Genomic DNA, 18,083 nt, shown 5'->3' on the forward strand with positions numbered 1-18,083 from the left:
CTGTCGTGCCTACCTGGCTGTCGCTAATAAGTGACGCTAGCATGTAAACGAGCCGAAGGTTTGGGGTACAACTGGTATTTTCTAAGTTAAGTACATTCCCCTAAAAAGAAAAGAAAACAGATTGAATGTTTAAATATTTGATATTATCCGTCATACATCACCAGGATTTGCCTGGTGATTTTACAAGCAAAAAACTCACTCTGGGTAAAAAGACTCTTGCACTTTCCTAACCAAAGACAAAAAAAAAAAAAAAAAGACATTCAAATATAATTAAATAAAAGTCAAATTAAATTATTATTATCCACGTTTATTTCAAGTAATTAAAATTATTCTCCCATACTATTCAATAAACTGGAAATCGATTGCGTCAGTACTTTGCAACCTTATTCACTGAAAGTAGTTTAAAAAGGAGAACCGAGCAAAATCAAAATAAATTCAAGGATACAAATCACCAAGGATGAAAGCAGAATTGCCACTTTTGCTATGTAAAGTATAATCTTGGAAATATCGAAACACCGAAACTACTCAAACGCCATTCTTCTATTAAGGGTAAAGGAGACGGTGATGATGAAATGAAAAATAATGGCGGAATGTTTAAGAAAACGGGATAATCCCGAGAAAATACATGAACAGGTTTTTTATTCTCCACAAAGCACACATTGCGTGAGCTGGAATCAAACCAGAGACACGCACAACAGATTTAAGCGCTCTAGCATCGAGCCACTATGGTCCTCAAAGTATCTGTGAAAACATATTATTAAATTAGATAAAAATACAAACGTTTGTTCTTTTATGATTACAATAATTATTTTTACATCATTCACTGATACACAAATCAATAATTAAACTACTCCGTGTAGGCATTAAATTCGATGACCTGAAAGGTCTTATAGTGTAAATGCAAATAAACGCCACGTATCAGGTATAGATCTTGTACTTAAGCTTTCGTACCTGTTTCGGAACGTTACTGCCGGTTCAACCAATATACGTGTTTAACGAGAGAGCGTAAAGCTTATCTGAAAAAAGAAAACACACACTCGTAAATAAACAAGACAGGAATAAAGATTGCCATGAACTTGAAGAAGTTTAAACAGACGTTTGAACATGAAAGGAACTTTATGAGCCATTAAACATTATATTACATACACGCTCTTGTAAACAACTGACACTCTTATAAAGGTCGGTGTTCCTGAAGTAGTTTCAGATATTATAACAAAATAAAAATCCTATATTTTTAAATGTTAATGAACTATGTATGTCATTGCAATACCATCAGACCGTTCCTACAATTCTTGGAACTTCATAGATTTATTGGGCAAGAAATTTATGCTGGGAAACTCAGGAAAAAGGATTGAAGATCTTTGTCCACATATAAATGGCGATGTCTCTTTAGAGTTGAGTTGATTTTAAGTTTAACGTCCCGTTCAGCAGAGAGGTTATATGAGACGTGGACCTACTGATTAACGTGGAATCTGAACCACATGAGCTCCCGCCGGGAATCGATCCCGGGTCTCCCACTCCAGAGGCGCGTACGCATGCTGCTATAATTCTTAATAAGAAGTGTCAGTTTCTTTAGTATTATTTTCATAAATTTCTTTTCTAGATAACGTACTATCTATAAATAACCACACATAACGTCATCTGGTTTGAACCCAGTTTCCTCCAAGTGGGTTTCGTGGTAGATAAACACCATGCGTGAAGATTTTCTCGGTATTCTCCTGTTCCCTTCCACATTCTTCATTCCGTCATTTCCTTCATTATTATTTCACTGTCTCCCTGAGCCTCAGTACATACCTTTCGGGACTTTAAACCACTGGTTCTCAACTGATGTCGTGGAGGCCACGGTGGCTCAGTGGTAGAGTGTTCACCTCTAGTGCTTGGGTTCGATCTCAGCCCTCGCCAAGTGAACTTTGTGATGAACGAATACAGTGTGCGTGGGTTTTCCCGGGGTTCTCCCGTTTCCTCCCACTTTCTTCATTCCACCATTTCATTCATTACTCATCATCAGCGTCTCCTTTAGCCTAACCGTAAAACTTAAAGATTTCATTAAATTTTTTCAACTGATGACGCGCATTTCCAAAGGATATACCGAAAAATATCAGAATTAAAAAAAAAAAAAAACAGGATTTAAAAATAATAATTAGTTCTAATCAATTTTGAAACAGATTGCACCATTCAAAATCCCTTCACCAACTATAACGTTCAGTTTTACATAAAGTAAGTATTTTATAGAAACTTAAAATATAGCATTATTATAATTTATATTATTATTAATAAAATATAAAACAAATGTATCGCGATCAGTGTTTCTTCCAGACACGTTTTCGGGGGAGCACTGCCCCCCGCAGCTCTGAGAGTACGCCCCGGACGGACGAGATAATAATAAATACTACCTCTATAATAATAAATAAAATAGTACCAGTAGTGCCCCCTGGAATACTGCATGGAACATTTTTTCTGAAAGAACTACTGGTCGCGATGTCGTAAATGTTCAGAGACGTGTTGTTAGTCAGAAAAGGTTTGGAACCATTGCATTAAACCAAGAATAAAAACTAAACAGACGATCAAAAGCTGTTTGTCAAACGATACGCAGGCTTCAAATGTATTCTAGAATTGCTATAGGCCCTACAGACGGCGTAAGTGTATATGTGAAACCACTATTAATTTCGCTTTCACTTTCAATCTCAAAGTACAAGGACCTACAAACTCACATTTTCGATTTTAATCAATACGTCTGCTAAGTGAAAAAAACATAGGTTGGTAAATGTTTCACTTCACTTTCATGCAAAATAAGTTTCCCTCTCTTACCTATTATTGATCTATTTATTCTTTGAAGTTCCCTCTTTTAGAAACTTAGACAAAAGTTACATTTCTCTCCTTCATTAAAATATTTATAAGGCAATGCAACACATGACCATTGTAAAAAAAAATTCTATATTTGGTTCACGACTTTCAAAAGCAGAGGAAACAAATGAACCATAAATAAGGGGGGAAATATATCATGCTTAACCTGCTGATATGACGTGAAATATGTAGCCAGTGGCGTATTTAGGGGCACTTCTGGGCTTAAGCCCCCCGAATTCTTACTATAGTAAAGTATATGAAATATCTTGCAGAATTTTCACATTTTCAGGCAAATCCCCCCCCGAAAGTTAGCAAAGAATCCCGAAACAAATTCGTAAATACGAGACTGTATGTAGCCTATTTATTCTTCAAAACTTAATGGACGAATTACGTGGTTTTGTCAATTCTGCTTTCAATGTAGGCTTTCTGCAATTCAATTTGCCTATGTTTTTGCTAACAATGTAAAACTGACATTTTTGATTCCAAATTAAAAGTCTGCTACGTAAACAAAGCCATTGCACGTTTCACTTTATTTTCATGTACCATAAATAGGGCTACATTTCTATTTGCTCTTTTGAAGTTCTCTCTTTCAGAAACTTACACAAAAATCCAATTTTTCTAATTCCCCATAATATATATAAGTCAATGGAAGACGTTGACTTTTGAAAGTTTTATATGCAAATCAGGACTTCTGGAACCAAGTTGAAATAGAGATGCAAAAAAGCCGGCTTTTTTGAATCGATGGTTTTTTTTCACATAAAAAGCCGGCTTTTTTGGAAAAACACGAGAATTTTGGAAATTTTGGCTTTTTTCATTTTCATGATTTTTCTATCCAAATAGCTTTCTTATAGTATATTCTATAGTTAGATAAGATTTCCACGACCTGAATGCCATATTTAGCTCTGTAATTCACCATCAAGATGGATGGAGCACATATTTTACGAATTAAAGCTAACATGAAGAATGTAGTATTTGAGGGCAATTTTACAGGTTATTTAACTTTATTTTAACTTTTGAGTTATCGACATTTTTTTCCTTCTCTAGATCATTTTAGTTTGTCATCCGTGTTTCATTTCTAAGAGCTTAGTACGAAAGTTAAACTTACGTTTTTCTATATATCCGTCAAAGCATACGTTTTTCAATATGTCCGTCAAACCGTATTTGCACATTTCTGTTATACTGTAGTTGTGCAATGATTTAGCAATAATTTTCCAGATACAACCTTGAATACCAATTTATACAAATAATCAATAGCGGATTTAGAAAAGTACTTTGGGAGGGGTTTCTCTAATTGTTTCGTTTTCTAAAAAGTCCTAATTTTATTTGGGAGGTGCTTGAAGTTTATGAGTACAGGCATAACTAATATTTCGTTTCGTTTATATGTTTAGCAATAATCTTCCGGATACAACCTTGAAGATCATTTTATACTGAGAATCAGTGGCGAATTTAAAAAAGTGTTTTGGGAGGGGTTTTGTTACTACTGATGTTTAGTTTTTCTAAACATCCGTAATTTTTATTTGACGGGAGCTTAAAGTTTATGAGTAAAGGCATAACTAATAGATATTTCGTTCGTTTTAGACATTCCACAACTTTGGAGAACAGGCTTCAGTCCGAAAGACCAATCCTCTAACCTTCGCAAAACCGTCACTGCTGGTAATTAGTAATAATAACGATTTAAAAACAATAAGAAAGGAAGTCGGCCAACTCCTACACTCCTAGTCGGCCAGTACACTCACTATTTTTACATTCTCAGATGGAATGAAGGAATGCTTTGTCAGAATGGTCGAATGCTGGGTTGAATCCCGGACTTCCCGATAGAAGCGCAAAAGCCAACCACTCAGTCACGTTTGTTGTGCAGTTGTATTTAGCTTAACTTAAATATATTCCGTAGTCTTTTTTTTTTGTTCCGTAATGATATGTTGAATCCCTCTTGTTAAAAATTCAGAAAACTTGAGGACTGGGTAAACCGTGATGGTGGTCAAGGGCGCCCATGTTTTGGTTTCCAAGGAGGGGAAGTATAAGCGACGTTTCAAAAACAGTTTCAAATTTTGCTGTAACTAATGTAAAAATCCTATTGGATTTTCAATATTCTGAAGTACATTTTCCTCTAGGGGGGGGCAAGCGCCCCTTTAACCCCCCTGATGGGCGCCCTTGATGGTGGTAAAAAAAACTTGACTGTAGAATTTCAAGAATATACAGAACCATGTGCAGCCTTTAATTGTATCATACAAATCTAAGTATTTCTCTTATGTTTTATTTTAATTTTATTTTGTTTCAAAAAGAGGGTATGGAATATTTTGAAGTAAAAATACTACATACAATTTTGCTAGTTATTTGTGTATTTTTTGAAAGAAGTTTTTACTCTTAGGGTTGGCTCGTTTACACCAGCTGTTTTTTTTTTAAAATAACTGGTTTAAACTAAAAAAATTAAAAGAACAAAAATGCGAATCGTGTGAACTTCATAGTGACGTTTCACATGTCAAACCATCTGCATTAGTCTTATTTCCTTTTCACCTTTTAATCAAGGTGTCCCATGTTCAATTGTCGGTCGAACCACAACCCTTCTTTCATGTGTAAACCAAGTACTCTTTCGGATGTCACTTTAAGCGAAAGTCTTCTCCTTGATAACCTCGGTATTACGTAAGGATGTTAAGCCTAAACATACAAAACGAAACCAAATTATATATTTCTGCATGCCTGTTGTTTTATAAAGAAGCGAAGGTTGCTTAAATATATTGATTAAAATTGGTAAAATTTATCGATTGCCTACTTAGCTTCCAACATTAGCTTGGATTGGAGTTTCAATGATACCTACATACTAAATTTGTAATTTAATACCTCAGTTTTAGAAAAATAAACACACTGCTGAACAAGACTGCACTTATTTAATATAAAAACACATTTACACGTGACGTTTCGATCTTCTATCCAAGATCCTCATCAGACATACACTCACTTCTGATGAGGATCTTGGATAGAAGATCGAAACGTCACGTGTAAATGTGTTTTTATATTAAATAAGTGCAGTCTTGTTTAGCAGTGTGTTTATTTTTCTGATTTTATTCGCAAGACGTTGACTATGATTGTGTGTCACTCAGTTTTAGGATACTGATTATAATACGTTGACCTTTAAATTTTACATGCAAATTAAATTTTACAGGATTTTCCCGTTATTGTTTTACATTTAAAAGAATGATGGGATTTTCCCGATGGCTAGGGCGGGAGTTTCTCAATTTAAGAAATTTACTGACCGGACTTCTTTAAGCTTATGGGACCTCTTCCAGCATAACCCCGTTGTTGGATAAAAACACCAAGGCGAAACAAACTTATTTCTGTGAATATGTAATACAAATACATAAAGCAAAATATCTAAATCAAAAAACCTGGTTTAAACCCCAAGAAAGCCTGGTTTAAACTGCCCCCCCAAAACGAGTTTTTGGCATTTTCCGAATCAACCATGGTTCTTGCCAACTCTGCTTACTTTTGTATATAAGGGGTTAAAATGTGTTTATTATATACATTGGTTAATCCTTTGGAATTCATACTGTAAAAATGTTGAAGTAAAATTGTTTAAAATATCTTTTCGAAATTCATGGTTTACTTTCGAGGTTTTATATTATTATCAGCATCAACCACTAATTAAATGACTTTCTGTGTTATAGAGAAGCGAAACAAAGTCTGCTTTATCGATTTAAAGCAGAATTTTGAAAAAAAGCCCAAAATTTCCCAAGCAAAAAGGAAAGCAGAAAAAACCGAGTTTTTTCCCAAAAAATTCGGTTTTTTTCCGAGCCGTTGCATCTCTAAGTAGAAACAAATGAACAACAAATAATGGCTGAAAATACGTAATGTTTAACTGTTTATAGTTTAAACACTTAAAATACTAGTTGTTTCCCGAAGTCTTTGAATTATCCGGATATTGTTTTACATGCTAGTCACATCTATGGCGTCATGTACGAGATATTGCACTAGTTACAATTATAAACTCGAGAATGAACTATTAAGAGCACGATTGACAGATTGAAGCGTCCTATTTTTGGATCAAAATATCCATTATATTTCAGGTAAAAATTTACTTCTAGGCCTTATATCTCGAAAACTACATCTAGTGTATCCAAACCAAAACCAACAATTTACTCAGTATGACGTGCTTATTACGAAAAAAAAAGCGAAAATTCGATTGAAATTTTTGTAGCCCCTGATCCAAAAAATTCAATACAATTCATTCAATCAAACATTTTCTTGTACGCCCCATATTTTGAGAACTACATATAGTGTATCTAAACCAAAACGAAAAATTTACTAAGTATGATGTGCTTATTCCGTAAAAATATGAAAACTCGATTTAAAGGCCGTTGAAAAATTTTGTGGCCCTTGATCCAAAAAATCCAATATATATCATTCAATCAAACTTTTTCTTGTATGCCTCATATCTCGAGAACTACATATAGTGTACTCAAACCCAAACTATTTCTTAACTAAGTATAATGTGGTTATTCCGTAGAAAACTATGAAAACTCGATTTAGGGGCCGTTCAAAACTTTTGTGGTCCCTGATTGAAAAACTAATTATTGGCCAAGTTCGCAATCTTTTGATGCATTTTTTGGATCATTCCCAAAATTCTTGTTATAATAAGGATGCTAGTAAACTTAAAACTATCAGGTGCATGTTTGTGCTGCAGTGAGAAAAACAATCGTATGTGGCCTACGTAAAACCGTAGGTTACATTTGTAAATCCTGTAGTTTTTCGACTAAACGTACAGCAAATTTATAACTGAAAACGCACGTTTTATAATAATTTCCGCGTAAGTGTTCCATGTATACATACTTTCCGTACAAAACAATGTAGGCGGTCAGGATCTCACATACAAATGAATGTATATAACATATACTTGATGAATGTAACGCATGTATATGTATGTAATATACGGAAGACTGTTAGATGTCAGACATCCTGAAACGGCATGATGTAACCTCTAAGGGCAGTGTGTATGTAACCTGTGGATAACGTATGCTCCGTACTGATTTCAGTAGTAAGCATACAGTTATCTGGACAACGGATTTTTCTCAGTGTGTCTTACCACACGTGAATCCTGGCTTTGGCAGTTCTCAACAGTAAACTGCGTTCACAAAGGGAGAAGACGAGCTTCTATGTTCTATCGCGGATTTTCGGGTGTTTGCAAAGAAGTAGTGACAGATTCTAAAGAATTCAATCCCTCAAGGAACGGAAATCTGCAAATGCTACAATTCAAATAGTATGGGTATCAAATTTTAACCTAATTATAACAAGAATTATTGAATGAATTGTGTCTAAAAATAAAATGAATGTTGTTAATAGTTTGGTTTGGTGAAAGTTCGTTTGAATTTGTCAGTTTTATTATTCATTGATATATTGTCTAAGAACACACTTATAACTAAACGAAGAGTAAATTCTGAAACATCACCCTTTTTGATGGAATATTATTTACACAAATACAAGCGGGAGTATGTATATACACACAGTAAAGTAATGTAAATGCTACTATTCCCCTTTTCAAGATATGGTATGACAACCCAAGTAGTATTTGTGAAGTTAAAGGTTTCACATTTCATTGACTTTGGCACTCATGGATATGTAACCAACCAACACTACGCCCTGGCCATCTTTTCTGTCCCAGATTGCCCCAATTACCCAGTTTAAGAAGTCTCAGTAAACTCCAGAGCCGCTTTATTTGATAAAATCAATAAATTCCAAGAGATACGGGGTAAAAGAGCCAGATGCAAAGTTTGTTACTGAAATTTTAGAAGGCGAAGAAAATGAAACCTTAAATTTATGAATTAAATGTATAGTTCATGAGAACAATGAGAGTTAATCAACGCTGTCTCCAGAAGTGTGATGATATTACAAGCTGTAAACATTGAACAATTTAAAAGTTTGAACTGGGATTTTACGGCACACAAATCATTAACATTTAGAGCGAGGAGTGCTTTGAAGGATTCGATACCAAGGCTAATGGATGTTCGTAAATCTTACAGAAATATACCACATTTGTGCAATATTGAAAATACATGTATGCAGAACAGACTCCACCTGAAGCTTTCTTGCATTTGTTTGTTTCTTCTTGTCAAACACATTTAACTTTCCGACTGCAAATTCTGTTGAGATAAATAAACTTCAACTTCCGATACAACACCACATGCGGCTGTTTTGTGTGTCGCAAGGGCATGTACCTTTGTCAAATCAGTCTTAAAATAGATATGGATTTTTTTATAAAGTGATATGCTTCGCTGCTAATTTGTAATTAGAAAGACTCCTTTTTCGGGGTTCTCTCTCCTCTATTTTAAATTTCGTACTGTTATTACTATACCCTATACTGTGCTCATACCAGAATGGATATAAGCTCTGCATTTGATAACTTTTATTTTGTAGTTATAGATTACTTTTAGCTCTGAAAAAAAAAAGGAATTAGGATTTAGATTTCTGGGCTTTCGACATCTATGGTCATGTTAGGCCGTCACTAGGATTAGGATTAGGAATTAGATTTCTTGGCTTTCGGCATCTATGGCCATGTTAGCCCGTCATTAGGATTAGGATTAGGAATTAGATTTCTGGGCTTTCGACATCTATGGCCATATCAGTTCGTCAGTAGGATTAGGATTAGGAATTAGACTTCTGGGCTTTCGGCATCTTGGCCATGCTAGCCCGTTACTAGGGTTAGGATTAGGAATTAGATTTCTGGGCTTTCGACATCTATGGCCATGTTAGCCCGTCACTAGGATTAGGATCAGGAATTAGATTTCTGGGATTTCGACATCTATGGCCATGTTAGCCCGTCACTAGGATTAGGATCAGGAATTAGATTTCTGGACTTTCGACATCTATGGCCATGTTAGCCTGTCACTAGGATTAGGATTAGGAATTAGATTTCTGGGCTTTCGACATCTATGACCATGTTAGCCCGTCACTAGGATTAGGATTAGGAATTAGATTTCTGGGCTTTCTACATCTATGGCCATGTTAGCCCGTCACTAGGATTAGGATTAGGAATTATATTTCTGGGCTTTCGACATCTATGGCTATGATAGCTCGTCACTAGAATTAGAATTAGGAATTAGATTTCTGGGCTTTCGACATCTATGGCTATGATAGCCCGTCACTAGGATTAGGATTAGGAATTATATTTCTGGGCTTTCGACATCTAAGGCCATGTTAGCCCGTTACTAGGATTAGGATTAGGAATTAGATTTCTGGGCTATCGGCATCTATGGTCATGTTAGCTCGTCACTAGGATTAGGATTAGGAATTAGATTTCTGGGCTTTCGACATCTATGGCTACGATAGCCCGTCACTAGGATTAGGATTAGGGATTAGATTTCTGGGCATTCGACATCTATGGCCATGTTAGCCCGTCTCTAGGATTAGGATTAGGAATTAGATTTCTGGGCTTTCGACATCTATGGCCATGTTAGCCCGTCACTAGAATTAGAATTAGGAATTAGATTTCTGGGTTTTCGACATCTATGGCCATGTTAGCCCGTCTCTAGGATTAGGATTAGGAATTAGATTTCTGGGCTTTCTACATCTATGGCCATGTTAGCCCGTCACTAGGATTAGAATTAGGAATTAGATTTCTGGGCTTTCGACATCTATGGCTATGATAGCCCGTCACTAGGATTAGGATTAGGAATTATATTTCTGGGCTTTCGACATCTAAGGGCATGTTAGCCCGTTACTAGGATTAGGATTAGGAATTAGATTTCTGGGCTATCGGCATCTATGGTCATGTTAGCTCGTCACTAGGATTAGGATTAGGAATTAGATTTCTGGGCTTTCTACATCTATGGCCATGTTAGCCCGTCACTAGGATTAGGATTAGGAATTAGATTTCTGGGCTTTCGGCATCTACGGGCATGTTAGCCCGTCACTAGGATTAGGATTAGGAATTAGATTTCTGGGCTTTCGACATCTATGGCTATGATAGCCCGTCACTAGGATTAGAATTAAGAATTATATTCTGGGCTTTCGAAATCTATGGCTATGATAGCCCGTCACTAGGATTAGGATTAGGAATTAGATTTCTGGGCTATCGGCATCTATGGTCATGTTAGCTCGTCACTAGGATTAGGATTAGGAATTAGATTTCTGGACTTTCTACATCTATGGCCATGTTAGCCCGTCACTAGGATTAGGATTAGGAATTAGATTTCTGGGCTTTCGACATCTATGGCTACGATAGCCCGTCACTAGGATTAGGATTAGGGATTAGATTTCTGGGCATTCGACATCTATGGCCATGTTAGCCCGTCTCTAGGATTAGGATTAGGAATTAGATTTCTGGGCTTTCGACATCTATGGCCATGTTAGCTCGTCACTAGGATTAGGATTAGGAATTAGATTTCTGGGCTTTCTACATCTATGGCCATGTTAGCCCGTCACTAGAATTAGAATTAGGAATTAGATTTCTGGGCTTTCGACATCTATGGCCATGTTAGCCCGTCTCTAGGATTAGGATTAGGAATTAGATTTCTGGGCTTTCTACATCTATGGCCATGTTAGCCCGTCACTAGGATTAGGATTAGGAATTAGATTTCTGGGCTTTCGGCATCTACGGCCATGTTAGCCCGTCACTAGTATTAGGATTAGGAATTAGATTTCTGGGCTTTCGACATCTATGGCTACGATAGCCCGTCACTAGGATTAGAATTAGGAATTAGATTTCTGGGCTTTCGAAATCTATGGCTATGATAGCCCGTCACTAGGATTAGGATTAGGAATTAGATTTCTGGGCTTTCGACATCTAAGGCCATGTTAGCCCGTTACTAGGATTAGGATTAGGAATTAGATTTCTGGGCTTTCGGCATCTATGGTCATGTTAGCCCGTCACTAGGATTAGGATTAGGAATTAGATTTCTGGGCTTTCGACATCTATGGCTATGATAGCCCGTCACGTATGAGAGATGATGTCCCTCCGCTGTCAGAGAAAAGGGAGGAAAGAAAGGATTGGGAAAGGAAGGAAGCGACCTAGGACCTGTATATTACGCTCCATCCGTTCATTTGCCTGGTGTGAAGTAGAAAAACCCAGGAAAACTTCACTCAAAACGGCTGGTTTGAAAAACCTTTTACACTTTTCCGACCGAGTACCTCCACCGGGAATGGAGTCTGGGACAGCTCGCGCCAAATGCGAGAGAGTTAGGGAAGAAATGAAAAAGTCAAATGAGCAAGCATGTGAAGATAGTGCTTAAAATGTGTGAACGCATATATTTCTGACGTACGTTTGAATTTTCTATATAAAAAATTTCAATATAACGACAACGTAGATCATACGCGTTATTCATCTCACCTAGACCTTGACTTGCTTAAAACACATGGAAATTGTTTCATTAAACGTAAATTCATTTCTGAGTTATAAGCTTTCACATTTGGTGTTGCTTGAACGTTGTAAAATATTCACAAAAAGAATATAATTTTCTTCTTGGAAGAGTACTTCCGCAGTGAGTACATGAAATAAACTTGCTGAACTTCAATTTCTTGGTAAACTTTAATTAAATACAGTGTGTACATGTAATAATGAGTTGCTAAAATTAATAAAGGAGTGTTTCTTCGGAAATCGAGAAACTCATGCGGAGAGTACAACAGTAATGGTAAAAGAAGAAAACATTTTGATGGTACATAATTAGCTTCTTTTAATCAACACTTGTGATATCCAGTGGGACACTCGGTCGAAAAAGTTCAAAAAGTTTTTTCACACGAACCATCCTCACGGAGGTTTTTCTTGAGTTTACTTCATTTACACCAAACAAATCGGGATAGTATCTAATATGTAGGTTTCATGCTCGTTCCTTTCTTCCCCAATCCTTTCTTCCTTTCCTTTCCTTCCGAGGAACGTCATCCCTTACACGTGACCGGCTAACATGGCCATAATTGCCGAAATCCCAGAAATCTAATTCCTAATCCTAATCCCATTGACGGCCTAACATGGCCATACATGCCGAAAGCCCAGAAACCTAATTCCTAATACTAATCCTAGGGACGGGCTAACATGGCCATAGATGCCGAAAGCCCAGAAATCCCCTAATCCTAATCCTGGTAACGGGCTAACATGGCCATAGATGTCGAAAGCCAAGAAATCTAATTCCTAATCCTAATTCTAGTGACAGGCTAGCATGGTCATAGATGTCGAAAGCCCAGAAATCTAATTCCTAATCCTAATCCTAGTGACAGGCTTTCATGGTCATAGATATGGAAAGCCCTGAGATCTAATTCCTAATCCTAATCCTAGTGACAGGCTAACATGGTCATAGATGTTGAAAGTCCAGAAATCTAATTCCTAATCCTAATCATAGTGACGGGCTAATATGACCATAGATGCCGAAAGCCCAGAAATCTAATTCCTAATCCTAACCCTAGTGACAGGCTAACATGGTCATAGATGTTGAAAGCCCAGAAATCTAATTCCTAATCCTAATCCTAGTGACGGGCTAATGTGGTCATAGATGCCGAAAGCCCAGAAATCTAATTCCTAATCCTAATCCTAGTAACAGGCTTATATGGCCATAGATATCGAAAACCCTGAAATCTAATTCCTAATCCTAATCCTAGTGACGGGCTAACATGGCCATAGATGCCGAAAGCCCAGAAACCTAATTCCTAATCCTAACCCTAGTGACGAGCTAACATGGTCATATATGCCGAAAGCCCAGAAATCTAATTCCTAATCCTAATCTTGGTAACGGGCTAATATGACCATAGATGCCGAAAGCACAGAAATCTAATTCCTAATCCTAATGCTAGTGACGGGCTAACATGGCCATAGATGCCGAAATCCCAGAAATCTAATTCGTAATCGTAATCCTAGTGACAGGCTAACATGGCAATAGATGTCGAAAGCCCAGAAATCTAATACCTAATCCTAACTCTATTGTGATTACGAAATTAAATAAAAACATGGATATTTGATTATTGATATCTAAAAGTCCAGCTTGATTAATAAACAAGTATAATAATCAATATACGAATAAAATATAAACTTATAATGCTACTAACTGAACGCCATTTTGATTCGGAATTAGGAGAGATGATATCAAGGAATCTTAAGCCACACTAGTTGAAATATTACAGTAAACACCCGTGAATCACTGTTACTTTAGCTAATATAAACAACACATTCACCAAGTAGTATATTAACAAGTCTAACAAAAATCGAAGTAAAACCATGCAAAAGTAAGATTTATTACATATTGCTAATCTGTGTTAGTGTTTCGGGACTGCATCACTGCCTTCATCATTCACTTGCGAGCGCAAGGTAGAATTAGCAATATTCTTAAAGATTTTTCTTCTTTTCTTTGAATTTCTTGCAGCAGACGTAACGTTTTCAGAGGAAGTTTTGGAATTACAATAGGAAACTTTGAGGTAATTTCCATGTTATTCTCGTTAGGCATGTGATACCAATACCGAAGTTACCTGCTATCGGCGGCATCTGAAATACATGAGACAAGATTTGACTGTTTCATCACAGGAAAATTTCACAACGAATTCGCGACGACAAGAGATTTTGAACTGAATAAAAACGCAAATTATCTGGTTTTAGTCGAGATTTAATTTCTTCGTGGATATGGTTTCCGTCTGTTCTATTTATTTATTTACTTACTTTTTATTGAAAATGTTCACGAGGAAACAAAAGGTGTCGAAAAAGAGTAAACGACGCTGCGCCCCGTATAAGAATTGGCGCCACTATTAAATCAATATTGTCGGTTTGCAAAGAAATACATTTGTTAAGAATTTTCTTGATCGCTGAGCTCGCAACAGAAAATTTTCAATAAGAGTCACAAGAATTATTTTACTTACTACTTAAAGAAACTTATAACATACGATTTGATATTGACGATGTGATACACAAGGTGTCGATTAGTGACTTGTAATGTACGCAGGAGCGTTTTGAAAATCAGAAACGGTCAAAGTCTGAATTATGTGTTCGGCGTTGTGATGGTGATGAGTTTGCTTAGTTAGTCACGCTTTTCTACCCAACCAGATTGATCACGATGATAAGAATGAAGGTATGAAAATGAGAAGAGTGAAGAGATATACATGCAAGCTGCTGTTTGTGTGGGAATATTAAAATTGAAGATAACATATTCGAAATCGTAGAGTAGGGGCTAAAAGGATAGAACTTAACACAATGATTTTCGTGGTTTTCAAATACTAATCACTAATCGCGATTTGTTTTTATTCCATTGACATATGAAATGCTTCAAATTTGAAGTAATTTATTAGGATCATTTCACCATCAACTAGGTGTATCGCCAGGACATGTTTTCTGTGCATACGTAATCGTTCTACATATTTTGAGCTTCAAATTCCTCGACAGAATTCGTGACGACAAAAGATTTTGAACTGAATAATAACACGAATACCCTGCTTTCAGTCGACATTTAGTTTCTTCTTGTTTGGTCTGTTAATATTGATCCTAAATACTTGAAAGTATTCACTTTATCGAAAATATTATTTGATACTTTGACGCATTCATAATTAGCAGTATTATGATACCAACGAACTTCCATGTATTTAGTTTTTGTGCATTTACTTCCAAACCCTTGTTACTGCAAGTGTTTAATAAGAACTCCGCATTGCCTTTTTATATTCACTTATCATTCCTATTATATTGACATAAACATACGCCATAATCTGGTAAATACCATTTAGCTCTTAGTCCTGGTTGATATCTTTGATTTTCCTTGTAGCGTACTATAGAATAAAGTTGAATAATAATCTCGACAACACATCTTGTTTCAGGCATTTTTCGACGAGAAAGCTTGTGGATAAGAATTTTCCTAGCCGGACTTTACTTTGGAATTTGTTTAAACACATCTTAGTTAATCTAACTTGCTTTTCTCGGTATTCCAAATTCTGCAAGATTGTTGTATAATATTTATCTCTTAATAGAATCGTAAGCCTTTCTGAAGTCAATAAATGATTGATGTACTGTGGTATTGTATTTCCATTTGTCTTCGAGTATTTGTCGAATGGTAACTATTTGATTCATAGTTGATTGATTTGGTCTAAATCCACACTGATAATCTCCAATAATTTTTTCTGCGTAAAGAGATTAATCTTGTAAATAAAATGTTTCAGAGGATTTTATAGGATGTTGACACAAGAGAAATACCTCGATAATTATTACAATCCGCTTTGTCGCCTTTCTTGTGAATTGAAATAATGATTCTTTCCACTCTTGTTTGGATTCCTCCTTGTTTCAGATAAGGAGAATGAGTTTGTGTACCTTGTTTCACAATTTTCCCCTCTAGCTAAAATTAACTCAGTTGAAATGTCGTCTACACCCAGAGATTTGTGTTTCTTTAGTTTATTTATAGCAGTTTCTACTTCTGTTAGGCTAGGCTCTGAAATTTATGGTTCTACTGCCTTTCCCCGATGGTAGTTTTTGGCTGCGTGTTAAGCAAATCGTCAGATAAATCTTTGCACCTAATCAACATGCTATCTGCATCAGTAAGACTTGTTCCGTCGTCTCTCTTTAATATATACGCGCGAGGATGATACCCTTTCTTAAATTAGTTGATGCCTCTGAACATGTCTTTATTTTTTGTTTTACTATTTTTTTCAAGTTTATTAATTTTAGCTTTCAAAAATATGCGTTTCCCTCTTCTAAATATTTTGGAATTTTCCCGTCTGATATAAACGAAATTTAGTGTAGTTACACTATGTGATCAAAAGTATCCGGACACCCCCAAAAACGTACGTTTTTCATATTAGGTGCATTGTGCTCCCACCTACTGCCAGGTACTTATTATCAGCGACCTCAGTAGTCATTAGACATCGTGAGAAAGCAGAATGGGGAGCTCCGCGGAACTCATGGACTTCGAACGTGGTCAGGTGATTGGGTGTCACTTGTGCCAGAAGTCTGTACGTGAGATTTCCACACTCCTAAGCATCCCTAGGTCCACTATGTCTGATGTGATAGTGAAGTGGAAACGTGAAGGGACACGTACAGCAGAAAAGCGTACAGGCCGACCACATCTGTTGACTGACAGAGACCGCCCACAGTTGAAGAGGGTCGTAAGGTGTAATAAGCAGACATCTATCCAGACCATCATACAGAAATTCCAAACTACATCAGGATCCACTCCAAGTACTATGACAGTTAGGTATGAGGTGAGAAAACTTGGATTTCATGGTCGAGCGGCTGCTCATAAGCCACATATCACTCAAGTAAATGCCAAACGACGCCTCGCTTGGTGTAAGAAGCGTAAACATTGGACGATTGAACAGTGGAAAAACGTTGTGTGGAGTGACGAATCACGGTACACAATGTGGCGATCCGATGGCAGGGTGTGGGTATGGCGAATGCCCGGTGAACGTCATTTGTCAGCGTGTGTAGTACCAACATTAAAATTCGGAGGTGGTGGTGTTATGGTGTGGTCGTGTTTTTCTTGGAGGGGGCTAGTACCCCTTGTTGTTTTTCGTGGCACTCTCACAGCGCAAACTTACATTGATGTTTTAAGCACATTCTTGCTTTTCACTGTTGAAGAGCAATTCGGGGATGGCAATTGCATCTTCCAACACGATCGAGCACCTGTTCATACTGCATGGCCTGTGGCGGAGTGGTTACACGACCATAACATCCCTGTAATGGACTGGCCTGCACAGAGTCCTGACTTTTATCCTATAGAACACCTTTGGGATGTTTTGGAACGCCGACTTCATGACAGGCCTTACCGACCTAAATCGATACCTTTCCTCAGTTCAGCACTCCGTGAAGAATGGGCTGCCATTCCCCAAGAAACCTTCCACCACCTAATTGAAAGTATGCCTACGAGACTGAAAGCTGTCATCAAGGCTAAGGGTGGGCCAACACTATATTGAATGCCAGCAGTACCTATAGAGGGCGCCACGAACTTGTAAGTGATTTTCAGCCGGGTGTCCGGATACTTTTGATCACATAGCGTATATCGTTTGATTTTGTAACCAACGTAGTTTCGCCTATTTTTGGTAACATCGCGACGTGGGAATTTTGTACTCTTCACGATAAATTTTTTGGATGTTCGAAAATTCACGAAACTATTGCCGTTGTCGTTACTTTTCTTATGCAGACTTTTCCCCCCTATAACCGGTTTGAAAATATCCTGTTTCCCTACCTTCGCATTAAGATCCTCTAATAGAGTTTTCACATGATGTCGCCGGACAAGGTCGAATACCCATGATACGTCTCCGTACAATGTGTCTTTTATATCGTCATCCTTATCTTTTGTTGC

The sequence above is a fragment of the Thermobia domestica genome, chromosome 12 (assembly GCF_964235325.1).
Source record: "Thermobia domestica chromosome 12, izTheDome1.hap1.1, whole genome shotgun sequence".
In the NCBI taxonomy this organism is placed as follows: Eukaryota; Metazoa; Arthropoda; class Insecta; order Zygentoma; family Lepismatidae; genus Thermobia; species Thermobia domestica.